Here is an 18,561-nt window from a genome sequence, read left to right on the forward strand (position 1 = left end):
GATTTTTTCACCATGTTCATAGCATTTTCTTGATCATGCAACCCCTCTTTAAAAGCTAGAATTGTAAGACATTCATTGGAAGGGTGTTCCATGGTCTCACAAATTCTACAATCCTCATCAATTTTAGGCATAGTATTGACTCCATTGACTTTCCTTATTTCCATGGCTTCAAGCTTCCTAGTTAGACTAGTTACCCTAGCACTAAGGTCATCATCTTCCCTAAGTTGGTACTTACCACCCCCAGAGGGGTTGATGGATGCTCTAGACCTATTTGAGGTATTAGTGGTATCCCAAGATTGGGCATTCTCAGCTAAGAGATCAAAATAATCAAAACTCTCCATTGCACATCATCTCTACAAATTGGCACATCTTTGGAGTTAAACTTTCATAGAAAAACTAATTATACACCAAGTTTCATAGCCATGACGTGGATAAGCATTAAGAAAATCTTTAAATCTTTCCCAAAATTGATAAAATGTCTCATTATCTTTTTGTGAAAAAATCATTATTTGTCTTTTAAGTGCATTAGCCCTATGAATTGGGAAAATTTTCTTTAAAAACTCAATTTGCATTTGCATCTCTTGCCAAGTACCAGTTGACGTAGGTCTCAAAGAACTAAGCCAAATTTTTGCCTTGTCTTTAAGAGAAGAAGGAAACAACTTCAACGTAATGGTCTCTTTATTACATGATTGGTCATAGAGGGTAGAATATACCTCCTCAAATTCCTTAAAGTGTAGGTAAGGACTTTCAGAATCTAAGCCATAAAATTTAGGAAGTAATGAAATCATACCAGACTTAAAATTAAAACTATTTGCACTAGTTGGAAAAATGATGCATGATGGTGCACTATTCCTACTAGGTTGAAAATAATCCCTGAGAGTTCTAATAGGTTGGTGATCACAGAAGTCTTCATTATTTAAATTATTCTCATCACCATGATTACTTTCTAAGTCCGCATGATATCAAGTGTATCAGAATGTGTGAAAAATCAGATAAATTGCTAAACGAATTATTAGACTCAATTCTAACCAAGCGATTATCACTATCATGACACCAAACACGCATGCAAAAGTAAAGCAAGAAGGAAAAAGAAATAGAAAAGAAAAGAAAACAAATACCTGTAACAATAAAAAGAAGTAAAAATAAAAGAAAAACTCTATGGGAAAACTAAACTTCTTAAAAAGAAAAGAGTTGGAGAGATATTACCAAATATGTGAAGAAATTTAATGCCGAAAACCTCTCCAAACGAAGTGGAATGCTTCTCTAATTGCCTAATTCCTCGGCAACAGTGCCTAAAACTTGCTGCGCCAAAAACATACAATGGCAATGTCAAATTTTTTTTTTTTGGGTCCTTAAGCTCTATTAAAAGTTCATTTTTCATTCTTAAACTTCTATAAAATTGTTTTTCATTCCTAAACTTTGCAAAATGTTCTACTTTAGGTCCTTCAGTCTAAGTACATCAGTTCATCTCCTATGTGGATTAACGGAATGCTAACATGGTATCTAATTTGGACCAAACCACCTAATTTTAAAATTATGGACATATGGCACGCTAGTGAGACTAAATTACCCCACTCCTAAACCCAATCATGCTGTGTTAACTCAAAATGCACCAAAAAAAAAAACATTTTCAATTTTTTTGAAGAAAAATAATAAACTCTGTTAGGACATATGTGATTCACTTGTTAGGAACATATGTCATTATTTTATGTAATTGGCTAATCCTTTGACAAAACGTACTTTACTTGTATTTGAGTAGATTTAGAATGTGTTTAATACTTCAAGAAACTGTGTTTCAAGATTAAGTGTTGAAGAAATGCAAGTCTGTCCAAGATTCAAGCTGAAGAAGTGTTGTTCATTAAAGCTCGACAGCTAGCTATCCATCGAGTTTAAGAAGCTATTTTAGCCCCGTGGCTCGACAGCTGCTCGACAGCATCTCAACAGACAGGTATCTGTCGAGATTTATGAAAAACAGAATTCTAGTTCTGTTTTGACTCTAATCCAGTTTTATGTGTTTGGGCTTTCTTTTCTCACAACCCTAGACATATAAAAGGATTATTTTAAGGGTCGTCAAAGTGTTCACAAGTCGCACAAGTATTGAGCAAAGTTTGTTCAAGCAAATTGTGACCAGAGACAGAGTTTGCCCTAGTTCATCGTTCTTGAAGAAGTTGTTGTGTTTGTGCACCATAGGGTTTTATGACCAAGCATCTTCTTGATCTTCATCGTTGGAATGAACTAAAGAACTTTGCAGCCAATAACCTTTTCTAATTGGTGATTGAAGTCACGTACTGGGATCTGCGCAATTGGTTAGTCATGTACTTGGGAGCCGTGCATCGAAAGGAGAAATTGTCACTACGGAACAAGTCCAATTGGGTATTGGGATAAGGGTTCAACTGTAGGTTGGTATAAGGTACTGAGATTCCTTTACTTGTAACCGCTTGTTGTGTTAATAGTGGAATTTCGAGAGTGGTGACTTGAAAATCACCTGGTAGGGTTTTTGCCGTGTTGGTTTTCCCCTTTCGTAAACAAATCACTGTGTCAAATTTATTTTCCGCTGCATACTTAGTTTAATTGGTGATTTGTTTGTGCTACCACACTCATTGCATGTAATTGAATCTAATTAATTTCACTTGGCTAAATTAATTGGTTAATTTATCACAAGGGGTCAATACGTTTTTGGCTTATCAAACTCTTTATAGTTTTCTTCTATGAAATGTGCAATATTGCTTGTCATCCCTATTGTTGGTAAGATACAATTTTTTGGATGGCATAGTCCTTTGAAGGAATCTTTTGCAATCCATCATCTGAAGATTAATATTCTCCCGTGCAGCTTACAATAATTTGATGTTGAGAAATAGAACGTTAAGGGATAAGTAGATTGCTGCTGAAACTATATTTGGAATGTGGTTATCAACTTTGTTAGATCCATGTTCTGATGTCCGATGAAGCTGCAAATAAATGGCTGTAATATTCTTGGAGACTTCAAAAAAAAAAGAAAAAAAATCCAACCTTTTATACTTTATTATCATGTTTCTTGGGGATTGGATAATTAATTACTTATCTTAGTACAAAATAGCCATAAGGCAATGAGTTCAACTCATGACAGATAGTCATTACCTGAAAAATACGGTGGAATGTAAAGTTGTGGGCTTTTTACCACAAGAAACTAGAAAGTGGAAACTCAAAATATTAGAATGAGCATTACAAGGAATACAAAAAATTGTAATGAAATAAGTAATAATTATTCTTATGCATCTATTTGGTTATAGCATATGAATAGAACAATAAATTTGTATTTACGGTCCAACCCCTTAGCAATTTATTTATTTATTTATTATAAAAACAACTTAACACAATTTTATTCTACTTAATTAAATTATCCATCTCTTACAATGAATAAAAAAAAATTATAATTAAAATCCTTCAAAGATATTCAACTTTACTTCAAAAATTAATCATAAATTTTAATGTTTTCATGGTTATTATTTTATTTTATTAACTTTCTTATTTAATTATTAAATATATGCTTGAAAATCATTAAATTTCCCTCACATATATAGATATATTAGTCAATTTTGCTAGTTTCATAAATTTAATATCTATATTTAGGCTTTAATTAATTATTGAATTAATTATGACGTCATCACGGTTTGACACCGATTCGACCTCGATTCAACCTTAAAAACCTTGAACCTCTCCCTTTTAGAATTCAATGAAAGGTCCGGGTCTAAAAACCTTGAGGGGGAGGAATGGCTAAATTTTTTTTAGTTTTAAAGTATGTAGTAAAATACCTCACTTTCTAAAGTATCTAGCAAAATGCCTCTGCTTTGGAACTCAATTTTAATAAAACTGAGTTGTGTAAAACTCAATATCCTCAAAATAGAGTTCTATGTGTATTTAAAAAAAAAATATATATATATATATATATATATAACTGGCAAAATATACATAGAACTTGACATTGCTAATGTTGAATTACACCTGAAACTCAATTTTGTTAAAATCAAATTTCAAAAACATGGTCATTTTACTTGATACTTTGGAAAGATGAGTGTTTTGCTACACACTTCAAAAAATAAAGGATATTTAGCCATTTTTCCTTGATTTGAGGATAGAATATGATGTCCAGCTTAACATTCAATTATTTATAAATTAAAAAATTGTATAACTATTGGTTTTTAAAAAAATAATTTAATAATGAATATCATTGTCCTTTATTAAAAATTGCAAAATGTTAAAAAAAATTAAAGATGGAAAGAAACTGACATTATTTGTCCCAAATATTAAATTCTAGTAAATGTCAAACTCACGTGGTTGAATAAAATGATATATAAAACAAACCTAATTATATATATATATATATATGAGTAATTCTATGGTACCCCCCAAAAAAAAGGGGTACGGTACCCATTAGTAGGTAACCTGCTACACTAGGTGACTTTTTTCTCACATTTGACGGTTTCATCCTTACATTGTGCAGTTCCAACATCACATGTGACAATTCTTTTGTCACATTTGATACTTCCCTTACTTTTTTCTCACATGTGACAGTTCTTTTTTCACATTTAGTGGTTCCCTTACTTTTTTTTCTCACATTTAACAGTTCCATCCTCACATTGTACGATTCCAACATCACATATGACAGTTTTTTTCTCATATTGGGTGGTTCCCTTACTTTTTTCTCACACTTGACGGTTCCATCCTCACATTGTGCAGTTCCAACATCACATCATATACGACAGTTTTTTTCGCACATTGGGTGGTTCCCTTATTTTTTTCTCACATTTGGCGGTTCCATCCTCACATTGTACAGTTCCAACATCACATGTGACAGTTCTTTTCTCACATTTGGTGGTTCCCTTACTCTCTTTTTTCTCACATTTGACAGTTCCATCCTCATATTGTGCAGTTCCAACATCACATATGATAGTTCTTTTGTCACATTTGGTGGTTTCCTTATTTTTTTTTTCTTACATTTGATGGTTACAACTTCACATTGTGCAGTTCTAACATCACATGTGACAGTTTTTTTTATCACATTTGGTGGTTTCCTTATTTTTTCTCACATTTGATTGTTCCATCCTCACATTATGTAGTTCCAACATCACATTTAACAGTACTTTTGTCACATTTGGTGGTTCCCTTATTTTTTTCTCACATTTGACAATTTCATCCTCACATTGTACAGTTTTAACATCACATGTGACAGTTCTTTTGTCACATTTGGTGGTTCCCTTATTTTTTCTCACATTTGACGGTTCCATCCTCGCATTGTGCAGTTACAACATCACATTTGACAGTACTTTTGTTACATTTGGTGGTTTTTTTTTCTCACATTTGACGGTTCCATCCTCGCATTATGCAGTTACAACATCACATGTGATTGTACTTTTGTCACATTCAGCGATTCTTTTATTTTTTTTTTTCTCACATTTAACAGTCCCATCCTTACATTGTGCAGTTCCAATATCACATGTGATTGTTCTTTGTCATATTTTGTGATTCCTTTATTTATTTATTTTTTTTTGTCACATTTGATGGTTCCATTGTCACATTCGGAAATATCAACATCACATTTTATAGTACTTTTGTCACTTTTAGTGGTTCTTTTTTTTTTTCCTCACATTTGACAATTTCATCATCATATTGGGTAATACCAATATCACATCTGACCGTACTTTTACATTTGGACCCACCACTGAAGTCACTTTTTTACTTATTATGTATATGTTTGTAGCAAAAAATTATTGATGAAGATGGAAATCCCACATTGAAATGGTTTAAAAATACATATAGGGGGCAATGACAAGTATATGTCAAAATTCATGTTTTATGACTAGGTAATTTTACTCAACACACTTGTGTATTTTACACTAACACATGCTAATACATTGTTTATTTGTACTTGTCACATTAAGCAGTACTAACATCATTCTTGACTATACTTTTGTCACATTTGGTTGTACCCTTGTTTTTTTTTCTCAGATCTAATGATTCCATTGTCACAATGGGCAGTACCAACTTCAAATGTGAGCGTACTTTTGTCACATTCAATAGTTCTTTTTTTTTTTTTTTTTCCTCACCGATTACCATAATACCTTTGAAACCTAAGAATGACCACAATACCTTTAGAACCTAAAAAATGACCAAATCACCCTAAAACTTAAAAAAAAATGACAAAAATTACCATAAAACCTAAAAAATAACCGAAATAACCACAAAACCTAAAAAATAACCAAAATATCATTAGAACAAATAAAAAATTGATTGAATGACCCTGAAACTTTAAAAATGACCAAAATAACGATGAAACCTAAAAAATGACCAAAATACTCTTAGGAAAGAAAATGACCACATGACCTTGAAACTTAAAAAATGACTAAAATTACCATAAAACCTAAAAAATGACTAAAATAACCATGAAACCTAAAATATGACCAAAATACCCTTAGAAGAGAAAATGGTCGTAATGCCCCCTATACCTAGAGAATATCTTAAAATACCCTTAGAAACTTAAAAATGACTGAAATAACCATAGTACCTAAAAATGACCGAAATAACCCCGAAAACCTTAAAAAGGACCAAAATTCCCTCATAACCTGAAAAATGACCAGAATTCCCCCAATTCCCTCTAAAATTATCAAAATTCCCTTAGAACCTAAATGATCAAAATATCTTTAGAACCTAAAAACTGACCGTAATACCCCTGAAACCTAAGAATGACCAAAAGACCCCTGAACTAATGAGTATTTTTTTTTTTTTTTTATATTGTTTCTATTTAGATATTTTGTATGTAAAGATATTGAACGTAACAAACTGTAATTGAGCTAAATGATCCCATGTACCTATTCTTATTCAATTTAGGAGATACTATTGAACCAATTTGTTATATTATTTTGCTTTGTATTTAGTATAATTTCATGGATAGTGATAGTGAATTGACCAAATGGCCATATAACCTAAAAAGGACTAGAATACCCTAAATTTAAAAAAAAAAAAAAAAAAAAAAGACCAAAATTACCAAAAAAAATGACCAAAATAAGCACGAAACCTAAAAAATGACCAAAATACCCTTAAAACCAAATAACAAAAATTGACCAAATGGCCCTGAAACTAAAAAAAATAAAAAGACCTAAATTACCATAAAACCTAAAAAAAATGGCCAAAATAATAATGAAACCATGAAAATGACCAAAATACCCCTACGACAAAAAAATGACTACATGACCTTGAAACTTAAAAAATGACTGAAATTACCATAAATCCTAAAATTGATCAAAATACCCCCTGAAACCTCTATTTGCAAGACCAAAATGACAATAAAAATGTTATACAACCACTCTATTTGCTTGATTTGAAACCCATTAATTTTAAAACTAATAGATTTAAAAAGCCTTGATTTGAAATTTGTAGGGAGGTAGTTTCCAAAGAGAATGAATAGAGGAAAAGGATCGCCGAAGTGTGTAAAGGGAGCACTGAAAGGACAATATCTGGCCTTGAGACCCAAGAAGGGGAAAAAGTCATGGGGTCAAACAATATCTACTTCGAAAATTTAAAGAGAAAGCAGGACATCGAGATAGGAGGAGAAAAAGTTGACATAAGGGGGGAGCTCCCTACTCCAGCACACCTCATCATCGCATTAAATGCCCTTTACCTGCTGCTATGGCCACATTAATGAGGATAAGACCCCTGAACAATGATTCTCTAGCTAGCAAGATCACTATTACCTTTCGGCAAGCCAGATGTATAGAAATATCTAATTAGTCTGCCTAACTACCCTACACGTGGAAGGTTAGGATGTATTAAGAAACCCTATTTAAGCTATAACCTCCCTCATTAATGTGGATGAGAAAATTTGGTAGAAACAAGCCTGTCTTTAATGCCCGAAGTATACACAGATAAGAAATATGAACTTTGTCCTCAAAAGCTTACCTGAGGATCAAACTTGATAAAATTACCAACGTTGTATAATTTATCTCACTAGTTAAAATTCCCATCTATGCTTGGTTTATTTGGACTAAAGTTCCCACCTTTACAAATTCGTTGTAAAATCCGATACAAAAGGACTATGGAACTTACAAAATCCATTAATTTTTAAATTCCTTAATTGGGCCATTTTGTACAATGAAGGATTTGAAATTCCGTTGTTTGGATACCTAAATTTGGATTTAGATTTAAGATCAATAAAATAATTTTCCCAATTATTACTTTTCTTAAACTTTCTACATTTTAGTTTTAATAACATTTTTGAACTAAATATTGAATTTCATTCTTTTTTAACTAACTATAACATTGAAAATATTTAATCACTAACTATTGAATGCATCACATTCAGTGCATCACACAATTAGTGATTAGTAATCTAAAAAAATTAAAGACGTTTGATTATTAGTTGACCTTATAATACTTTGTCACGTCACTTTCGGGGTCTAACAATTTTCCACATTATGATGATTTTATTTATTTATTAAATCATGAAATACCCTTAAACAATACCAATCCCTCTAAAAGATGCAAATGATGCAAATTAACATATCGTCACTCACACACCTGATCAGAACTTGCATATCATCATAGCATCCATGAGATTAGTCTAGGTATATCAATTAGCATTTATCTACAAATTGCATCCATTGTAATCACTATCAATGGAGAGGACAAATTATATATGTATTACATTGAATAGTAACATTATTTGTATTATATTGATCAATGTAATCATGTGTTAGAAATTAATTAAAGAACCAAAGGTACAACATGTTTTGCTACATTTACATATTTACACATCAATCTGACGAAATCAAAACATACAAATTAAGGTATTCAATCCCTAAAAAAGAGTTACAATTCTCAAATCTACAAGTACAACACACTTCTGATGGTTGATGCTAAGATATTCATGGCACTTTAATAACCCGAAGCCATGATAATTCCCATGCTTGTCATTGCCAACACCCATGACATAGTAGAGGTGTATGTGTATCTGATAAACATGACAATAGGAATAAGGGCACAAATTAAAAATAAAAACACATACTTAAGCAAGTAAACTAAGTTTAACCACACTTAGTTCCTCTTATTTGACTTAAGAAAGAACCCAAAGTATAATAATTTTTGAACTATTGTTTATTTATATATATATATATATATATTTATTTATTTATATATATATATATTTATATATATAAGTATGATTTGTACTGTTATATAATTAAATTGGCTCAATAAAATATATAGTCCAAAAGTATAGTTAACAGGACTCAAATTGTTGAAGGCATAGATTATATCGTCAGAAGGTGATATTTCTTCAAACTGATACATCCAAAAATTAATAAGATAGGCTCACAATGGATCCTTGCATCATGACTATGAACCAAATGCATATGCAGAAATGAAAAACAACAAATTCTTTTTCTTTTTTTTTCCCTTGAGAAATTATTGGATTTTATGGAAATAAAAGGCTGCCCAATTACAAAGCCAATTACATCAAAGCAGAAGCTACTAGCAATATTCAACTACAAGAGAATTGACAAGAAGCTGCAAGATGTGAATATATTAAAATACAACATTTAGAATTTAATCCTTTACACAAAACAATAGTACTGTGTAAGTTAAGGCCAAAACAACAGGTAAAAGGAACAAAAGGTCCAAACAAGATCTTAATGACCTCCCAATTGTCAATAACTTTTTTTTTTATAAGCACAAGCTTTTGAAATTTTCTATTTAAAAAAAAAGAAAAAAAAAGAAAAAAAAAAGACAAGCAGTGAGTTAGCACAATTGAAACAAAACTATTGAAATCTAATAATTTATAATAGCAAATCTCAATAAATATTGTTCTCACAAAAGACCACAATTTAACATAAAATTATAATAGTTCAGAACTTGTTTGCACTTTGCAAATAGTTGTTAGGCCTTCCAAACATACCCTATAATTTTCAAACTAAAAGGCCAGCACATTGTAACCACTTTTTTTTTTTTTTTGAGAAACCCACTTAAATTATTTACATTTGAAATCTACTTTTTGTAGAACTTGCATTTTCAACATTGTTAGTCAGGCAAGGAATCCACAGAAATTCAGTTTCATAAAAACTTAGACTAACACATCAGTAACAAAATTTTGTATTTTAAATTTTACAGTTACAATGTTTTTGACTGCCTTTACAACCCCTACAATCATAATAGTACACATCAAAGCAAATAAACAAATTGTGAAACCCAGCAAACAAAGCAACTGAATCTTAAATTCTCGGATATTACCATAGTATGTAAAAATATAATCAGAAAAATTCAATGCCCCAGTGCAATGGCCAATGGCACTCCCTTAACAGTATAACAAGAGGAAAATAAAACCTACCCAGGTAGTATAACATAACCCAAAAAACAGACCAACCAGTTCCAAAATTGCAAATGCAAAGAATACCCCATCATAATTTAAGGGGGAAAAAAAGTCATAATTTGGGACCATACCTTGGCATAAGCATCCCATACATTGCGATTAATATAAGGGAGAAAAACTATGAAAGAACTACTAAGAAGAGAAAAAGAGGATGTTGGATTGAGATGAATTCATATTATCTACACACAGCAATCAACACAAGCTATTCCTTAATGTTGGATTGAGATGAATTGATGTTATCTACTCAACATTACAAATATATTTCAAAGCTATTCTAGGGTTAAGCAAAGCCATCAAAATGCTTATTAGAAATTAAAAAAAAAAAAAAAAAAAAAAAAGGTTATGCCTAGTCTTTCATCACAGACTAGGCATTGATACAAATCTACCAACCGGACAAACTTTGAAATCAATGTAGCTATACACAAAGCAAACAACTTATGTTAAACTAGTTAAAAAGTTATCACCACTGTCAACCAAAAAGTTATCATGCGTTAAAATACATAGCTCATAGAGGCATTTCATCAAACAATTCTTTGCATTTCAATTAGACCAACTCGGAACTCTAAAAAAATATCTCCAACAATTTCTTAACAAAACTAAACCAACTCATGCTTACCAGTAGATACAGACCCATATAGAAAAATCCAAACGAAACCCACACAACTCAAATACAAACAAAAACAGAAGTAAAGACAAACCCAGAACAAACTTAGATAGGCTAAGAGAGACAAACCTGAACACCATGGTGGTTGCGGCTTTAACATTGTTGTCGCAGCTTGAGGCAGTGAAGACGCGAGCGTTGTGGGAGGATTTCCCAAATTCCACGGTTAGTGAGGGATTTGAAATTGTTAAGTATTAGCAACGCAATGTGTTATACCATGTTGAATATGCTAGAGTGGACGCGGAAGAGGAAGCATAGAAGAGGAACACTGAGAACACGAGAGTTACGTGGTTTAGCCTTGACGGCCTACATCCATGGAGGAATCCCTTAAGGGCTACATCTTTATTGTATAAGAGTGTAGTACAATAACCTCCTGTGTTACAATGAACCCTAACATGAGTATATATAGGCGACTAAACCCTAGACTATTAGTACAAGCAGGAATGGGCTTGGGCCTATTATATTGGGCTAATATGTCTAATATATATCTCTAACACCCTCCCTCAAACTCAAGGCAGAAGCTTGATGAAGACTTGAGGTTGGATAAGCATGAGAAGATCACTTGAAGATGCCTTGTAGAATGCCTTTGAAGAAACCACAATGAAAAATGTGCCAATTGTCCAATTTCGAAGCTTCAAATGAAGAAACGGAGGCCAAAATCGGAATCTACGCGAAAAACTGAGCAAGATAGGCCCTTTTGGAAATTTTGACTTTTGGTCAAAGGTCAACGCAAAAAGTCAAAGTCAACTGGTCCAGAGTCAAAGTCAACAGTCAAAGTGCTCACGGGTCAGATCCGGGTGGTCCGGGTCGGGTCGGTCCGGTCAACGGTCAGCTAGGTGACGTGGTGCTGACGAGACGACACTGCTGACGTGGCTGATGACGTGTCGCTGACGTGGACTAGGGCTGACGTGGACGTGCTTGCGTGGTTGCTGACGTGGAGTGATGACGTCATCCGATGACGTCAGGTGACATCAGCAATAGTTTTCCGGCGCGTGGAATGCACGTGATAGCGTTAATCGGCGCGTGGAGGAGAAGCCAGAACCCAGGTGGCGCATGGAGGCGCGTGCAGCGGCCGTTGAAGACGATATTTCTTCCGTAGGTAGATCGGTGGTCGACATGGCCGATTGGACGGCGCGTGTGGCCAATAAGACGATCTGAAGTAATTAATCTGAGACGGCGCGTGGGAATTTTCCGGAGGCTTCTGCGGCGCGTGGAGGCGCGTGGCAAGGATTTGGGTGACCGGATTTCTGGGTTTTGGTCAGGAGAGATCTTGGAACAAGTCTGTGGTGTTGGTTTCGTCAGGCGAGGCTTGGATTTGCGCAGATCTGAGATTGATGTCACGGGTTTGCTTGAGTTTGTGGATCTTGGACACAGCACTGCGCCACGGTGGCTGCGAGATGCCGTGGAGTCTAGATCCAGCAGACAAGCATGTGTGACTTCTGTTGGCGATGTGCACATGAGAATCTTCTTTGTTTGCTAGAGATATTTGTTTGATGCCAAGAACGGAGTTTGGCTCTTTGCTAGAGATATTTGTTTGATGCCAAGAACGGAGTTTGGCTCTGATACCATGTTAAGTATTAGCAACGCAATGTGTTATACCATGTTGAATATGCTAGAGTGGACGCGGAAGAGGAAGCATAGAAGAGGAACACTGAGAACACGAGAGTTACGTGGTTTAGCCTTGACGGCCTACATCCATGGAGGAATCCCTTAAGGGCTACATCTTTATTGTATAAGAGTGTAGTACAATAACCTCCTGTGTTACAATGAACCCTAACATGAGTATATATAGGCGACTAAACCCTAGACTATTAGTACAAGCAGGAATGGGCTTGGGCCTATTATATTGGGCTAATATGTCTAATATATATCTCTAACAGAAATCAATAGATTTGGAACTTGAATTCCAGGATGGATTTGGGTCAAATACAAATTCTTCTCTTTTTAAGTTACCCACCCAAATCCAAATCCAAATCCTAAACGAAATCCCATGCCATCCAAACAGCCCAGAAGAAGATTGAGGACTCTCCCCCACCCACCCACCCCATACACAATACCCACAAGAAACTAATAAAGAAAAAAGGGAAACAAAAAAATAGCAGTAAAAATAGGGTTTTATCGTTTTGATACTTACCTTTAACAATATCAAAACGATTATGATCCTTTAAAGAAACCTTCATTTTTTTTTTTTTTTTTTTTTTTTTTTTTTTTTAAGAAAGAAGGAAAGAAACCTTTACCAGAGAACACCAGAGGAAGTGAAGAACATGAGAGAGGAAGAAAAATCAAAGAACAAAAACTGAGAGAGACCATCAGAATTTTTTTTTTTTTTAGTTTATATACGTTGACTTGCTTTGCCAGTAACCGGTTTCTACTAAAATTAAATTAACGGCTAAGATGATAACAACACCAAGTTAATGGTTCAGATATAGATGGGTACTGTACCCCCCTTTTTTTAGAGGTACGGTAGAATGACCGTATATATATATATATATATATATATGAGATGAATTTAAGTTATACCTGGTGTAACTCTACAAAAATTACACGTTTTTTAAACCATAGATTTGTTAGAAAATCACTATAATCAATGTCATCTTTAAAATTAATTGTTTTCCATATTAGCTAACCTAATTAAAAAATGTGTAACTTTTTTAGAGTTCCATCAGGTGTAACTTGAACCCATCTATATATATATATATATATATATATATATCTATATATATATATATATATATAGATATATATTTATATGTTTCTTGTCCATGTCTACCCGAAACTTTGGTACTCCATTGTTGTGCTCCCTTCTTACCATCGTTGGCGCCACCCTAGTCGTAAAGTGAATTCCTAGAACCTAACTGTAAGGCCTGTTTGAGCCAAGAGAGGGCGTGTAGGGCATGAGAGGTATAAGGTTGGTTAGGGTATGTGTTACGAAATGCAACGGTTGTGAGAAAAATATGATAACTGAGTGTTGAACCTAGAATAGTATGGATAGGTTGTGGAGATCCAACTCCTCTATCAACTCCAGGACCAGTTGTCCTCCTGATATTGTAAATGAAGAAGATCACACTATTGATGATAATGAGTTGATCCCTGATTTTCGTAATTGGAATATTCCTAAAGTTGATACTAAAACTGTTTATAAAACAAGTTTTGTTGAAAGTACTTTTCATTCTGCTTACAAAGCCAGAATTGTTGAACAAATTTTCTCTATTTCAAAAGTTCATGAAAAATGCTGTTTGTTCACTAAAAGGAATATTAATGGCTTCCTTGCTGTTAAAAAATTCAGTTATTTGCATATTGGTATGGTTCAAGTTGCTATTAAACCACTTACTTGAAAGGGTATTAATGCTTCTGTTCTCATGTGTTTACGAGATGCTAGATTTAAGATTTTTAAAGATAGAATTCTTGGTATTATTACTGCTTCTATGTATGATGGTCCTGTTTATTTCAACTGTTATCCTGATCTTACTCTTACTTTGGATGATCCTAATATTGTTAAAGCTTTGACATTGAATATTGCTTCTTCTGGTTATCATATGGAAGAAGGTAGTAAGCCTTTTGCTTTGATTTATCGCATTTATTATAGACTAATGGGTACTCAAATGAATCCTTGTGCTAAGATTCCTAGAGAACCTTCAGGTAAAACCATGTTAATTCAATGTTCAACTCCTGATGCTAAAATTCAAGTTCCAAAAATGATTCAATGGCAAGATGCTAAACTTCCTAATGATTGGTTGTTGGAACAAGAAACCCCTCCTGCTAAACCTGTTTTTGATGAACTTGATCTCACCCATATTCAACAATATCTTGATGGTACTGTTAAAATAAGTTTTCAAAACAATCCACCTTTGAGAATCAACGAAGGAAGACATTCATTTGCTGGATCTGAAAATATTTCAAAAAGATATGAAGAGATCAATGATTTTTTGAAAAAGAATTTGGAAAAATCCTCTGATTTAAAGCTAAAAGGAGTTTCTAGTAGTAATTCACAAGTTAGCACTCTTTTCTATTCTACTAAAGCTGAATCTTGCTCTCCTTATGACAATGTTGTTGTTAATGATGAAGAAGACTCTGTTTCTATTACTCCATCTGACTTTGATTCTCCCCCTATTGAAAACCCACCTGTTTACCAAAATCAATTAAGAGTTTTGACTATTTTGGATGAACGCTTTGAAGTTGATTTGGTTTCTTTGTATGATGAATTTATGCTTGCAAAAAACAGAACCAAAAGAAAATATTTCCAAAATAATTTTGCTCAGTCTGAAAAAGACCATGTTAAAAGAAAGTGGTTGGAAAAGATGAATCAATTGAAAAAACATATTTTGTTTTTTGATTTTCTTAAAAACCATTATGTTTCAAAAGATGAGGTTTCAAAACAACATTTAAATGTGATAAAGAAATCAAATTTTGGTCAAATAGATTAAACCATTATTAGGTCTAGTCATCCTCCTCTTGACTCAATTTTGATAACTACTAAGAAAGATGAAGTGACAAAAGAGGAAGTAAAGGCTTCCCCTTTCAAAATTGCTAATGATAAAACTCCCATTGTTAATCTTATTGAACAAAAAAATTTTACTAATCAATCTTTGCATATTATTGGTCAACAGCTTGACCGTATTGAAGAAAAAATTGTTAAAAAACCTATTTCTGAAAAATCTGTTTCTATTAAGACTGAGAAACCTTTGATTAATTTACCCAGTCAAAGAGAAAAAGTTATGTTTAAAACTTCTCAGTCTAAGACTCTTGAAATTGTTGAAAAAATGCTTTATGATTTAAAAGTTAAAACTGAGGGTACTTCTACAAGTACTTCAGCTGCTCAAACTATTTCCAAAAAAGAGATTGTTTCTGAAGAAAATACAGATTCTGATACTGTTTCTTCTGTTTCTGCAAAAAGAATCTTTGATGATGATTTCCCAGAAATTAAAAGATTTGTTGGAAACCCCAAACCCATGTCTTTTACTAAAAACTGGTATTCAAAACCCACTCCTCCTGATATGTAGTGTGAAGAGAGATCTTGTCAAACACAGTTTTCTGTTTCTGCTGATAAGCTTTATGAATGGAATATTGATGGTTTGTCTGAATAAGAAATCATCAATAAAATGAGTCACATGTCTATGGTTGGTATTGCTTATCAAAATAACCATGATCTTGATCAACCTGAAATTGTTAATCTACTTGTTACTAGTTTTTCTGGTACTCTTCGTGGATGGTGGAATTCATACATCACTGAAGAATCCAGAGAGACTATTAAACATACTGTTAAAAATAATGATGAAGGTTTGCCTATTTTTGATGAAAGTATTGGTCGTAGTAGTCCTGATGGTGTCAATACCTTGATCTATACTATTCTCAAACATTTTGTTGGTACTCCATCCAATATTTCATCTCGTGTTTCTGATTATTTGAATAATTTGAGTTGCCCAACTATGTTTGATTACAGATGGTATCAACATGTTTTTACTTCCAGACTGATGCTCCGGAAAGATTGTCATAAGCCTTATTGGAAAGAAAAGTTTATTGACGGTCTGCCTCTTATCTTTGCTCATAAGGTAACACAAGAATTAATGGGTAAAAATGATTCTATTGATTATGATAATTTAACCTATGGTTATATTTTCAGTACTGTTAAAAAACTTAGTATCAATATGTGTAATGATGAAAAATTGTTAAAACACCAATTAAAGGATAAAAGAAAAGCTAAATATGAAATGGGAAATTTCTGTGAACAATATGGTTTGCCTCCTATTGCTCCTTCCAGGCAAAAAAGTAAAAAACATGATAAAAACCATAAAAAATATAAAAGTACAGAAATAACTTTGTTAAACCTAATGATTTCTATGCTAAGAAGAAAAATGTTTCTAAAGTTAAACAAAGGTCAGGTAAAGGTAAATGTTTTAACTATGGTAAATCTGGACACTTTAGTGAAGACTATAAAGAAAAACCTGGTAATTTAAAAAACAAATTAAATATTGATGATTCTTCTAATTCTCCTAATATTAAAATTGGTAGTAGAGGTTCTTGTTGCAATGTTATTAAAACTAATGTTCTCACCGAGAGTAAAGAGGATAAAACTTTGGAAAAATTTAATAAAAAGAAATCTAAAGAACTAACTGTTAATGATTTACAACATGAAATTAATATTTTTAAACGAGAGATAAGTGAATTAAAACATGATTTTAAAGATATTAAAAGTGATAACAATAATCTTAAACAAGGACATAAGCATAAAGATGGAGATAAATCCAGTCAACAAGCTCTTCTTTCTAATAAAGGTATTCCTGATGCTTTCACTAATTCTCAACTTGCTCTTGTTAATAAAATAATTTCTCCAAAATGGTTTACAAAAGTTAAAATTGTTGTTTCTCTTGATTATCATTTCATTGTTATTGCTATGATAGATTCAGGTGTGGATATGAACTGTATCCAAGAAGGACTGATTCCTTCAAAATACTTTGAAAAATCTACTGAAAGATTGGTTTCTGCTAATGGTTCTCAGATGAAAATTAAGTATGAATTGAATAATGCTCATTTATGCCATGCTAATGTCTGTTTCAAGATTCCTTATGTTCTTGTTAAAAATATGACTGATAAAGTGATTCTTGGTTTGCCTTTTATAAATGCTTTATATCCTTTTCTTGTTGAACATGATGGAATTACTACTGATCCTTTTGGACAAAAAGTAAAGTTCAAATTTGCTTCAAAGTTTGATATTGATACTAATACTGCTTCAAACATGATTCATGCTAAAATTAAACATCTTAAATTCCTTTAGCAAGAAGTTAGATACAAGAAAATTGCTGAACAAATTTCTGATAAATTATTGCAATCCAAATTGATAATTTTCAAAAAATGTTGATTGATGATGTTTGCTCCGATGTTCCTAATGCTTTCTGGCATAGGAAGAAACATATTGTTGATTTGCCATATGTTAAAGATTCTGATGAGAAAAATATTCCCACTAAAGCTCGTCCTATCCAAATGAATGTTGAAACTATTGAATTTTGCAAAAAAGAAATCCATGATTTGTTGCAGAAAAAATTGATTAGGAATAGCAAGTCCCCTTGGTCTTGTTCAGCTTTTTATGTCCAAAAAAATGCTGAGATTGAAAGAGGAACCCCAAGATTAGTCATTAACTACAAACCCTTGAATAAGGTTTTAGAATGGATTCGGTATCCTATTCCCAATAAGAATGACCTTGTCCATAGGCTAAGTGAAGTTATTGTGTTCTCCAAGTTTGACATGAAATCTAGGTTCTGGCAAATCCAGATTAGTGAGAATGATAGGTACAAAACTGCTTTTACCACTCCTTTTGGACATTATGAGTGGAATGTTACGCCATTTGGCCTTAAAAATGCCCCAAGCGAGTTTCAAAATATCATGAATGATATTTTTAACTCTTTCAGTCATTTCACTATTGTTTATATTGATGATGTTCGTGTTTACTCTAGCTCTATTGACGAACATTGGAAACATTTGAATTCGTTTCTAGAAACTATTAAAAGAA

General features: G+C 32.8%; 1 long non-coding RNA gene and 1 other non-coding gene across 2 annotated transcripts; one reads left to right on the top strand and one right to left on the bottom strand.

Moving 5' to 3' along the window:
• Window positions 1-417: 417 nt before the first annotated feature.
• LOC126732004 (small nucleolar RNA R71) lies at window positions 418-524 on the top strand. Its single transcript, XR_007659196.1, has one exon. It is a non-coding gene; the product is annotated as a small nucleolar RNA R71 (small nucleolar RNA).
• Window positions 525-8,691: 8,167 nt separating this feature from the next.
• On the bottom strand, window positions 8,692-11,242 carry LOC126729012 (uncharacterized). The gene is made up of 2 exons (XR_007656457.1): window positions 11,130-11,242; window positions 8,692-8,983 (listed from the first exon to the last, which is right to left on the bottom strand). It is a non-coding gene; the product is annotated as an uncharacterized LOC126729012 (long non-coding RNA).
• Window positions 11,243-18,561: the final 7,319 nt, after the last annotated feature.

The sequence above is a fragment of the Quercus robur genome, chromosome 5 (assembly GCF_932294415.1).
Source record: "Quercus robur chromosome 5, dhQueRobu3.1, whole genome shotgun sequence".
Lineage (NCBI taxonomy): Eukaryota > Viridiplantae > Streptophyta > Magnoliopsida > Fagales > Fagaceae > Quercus > Quercus robur.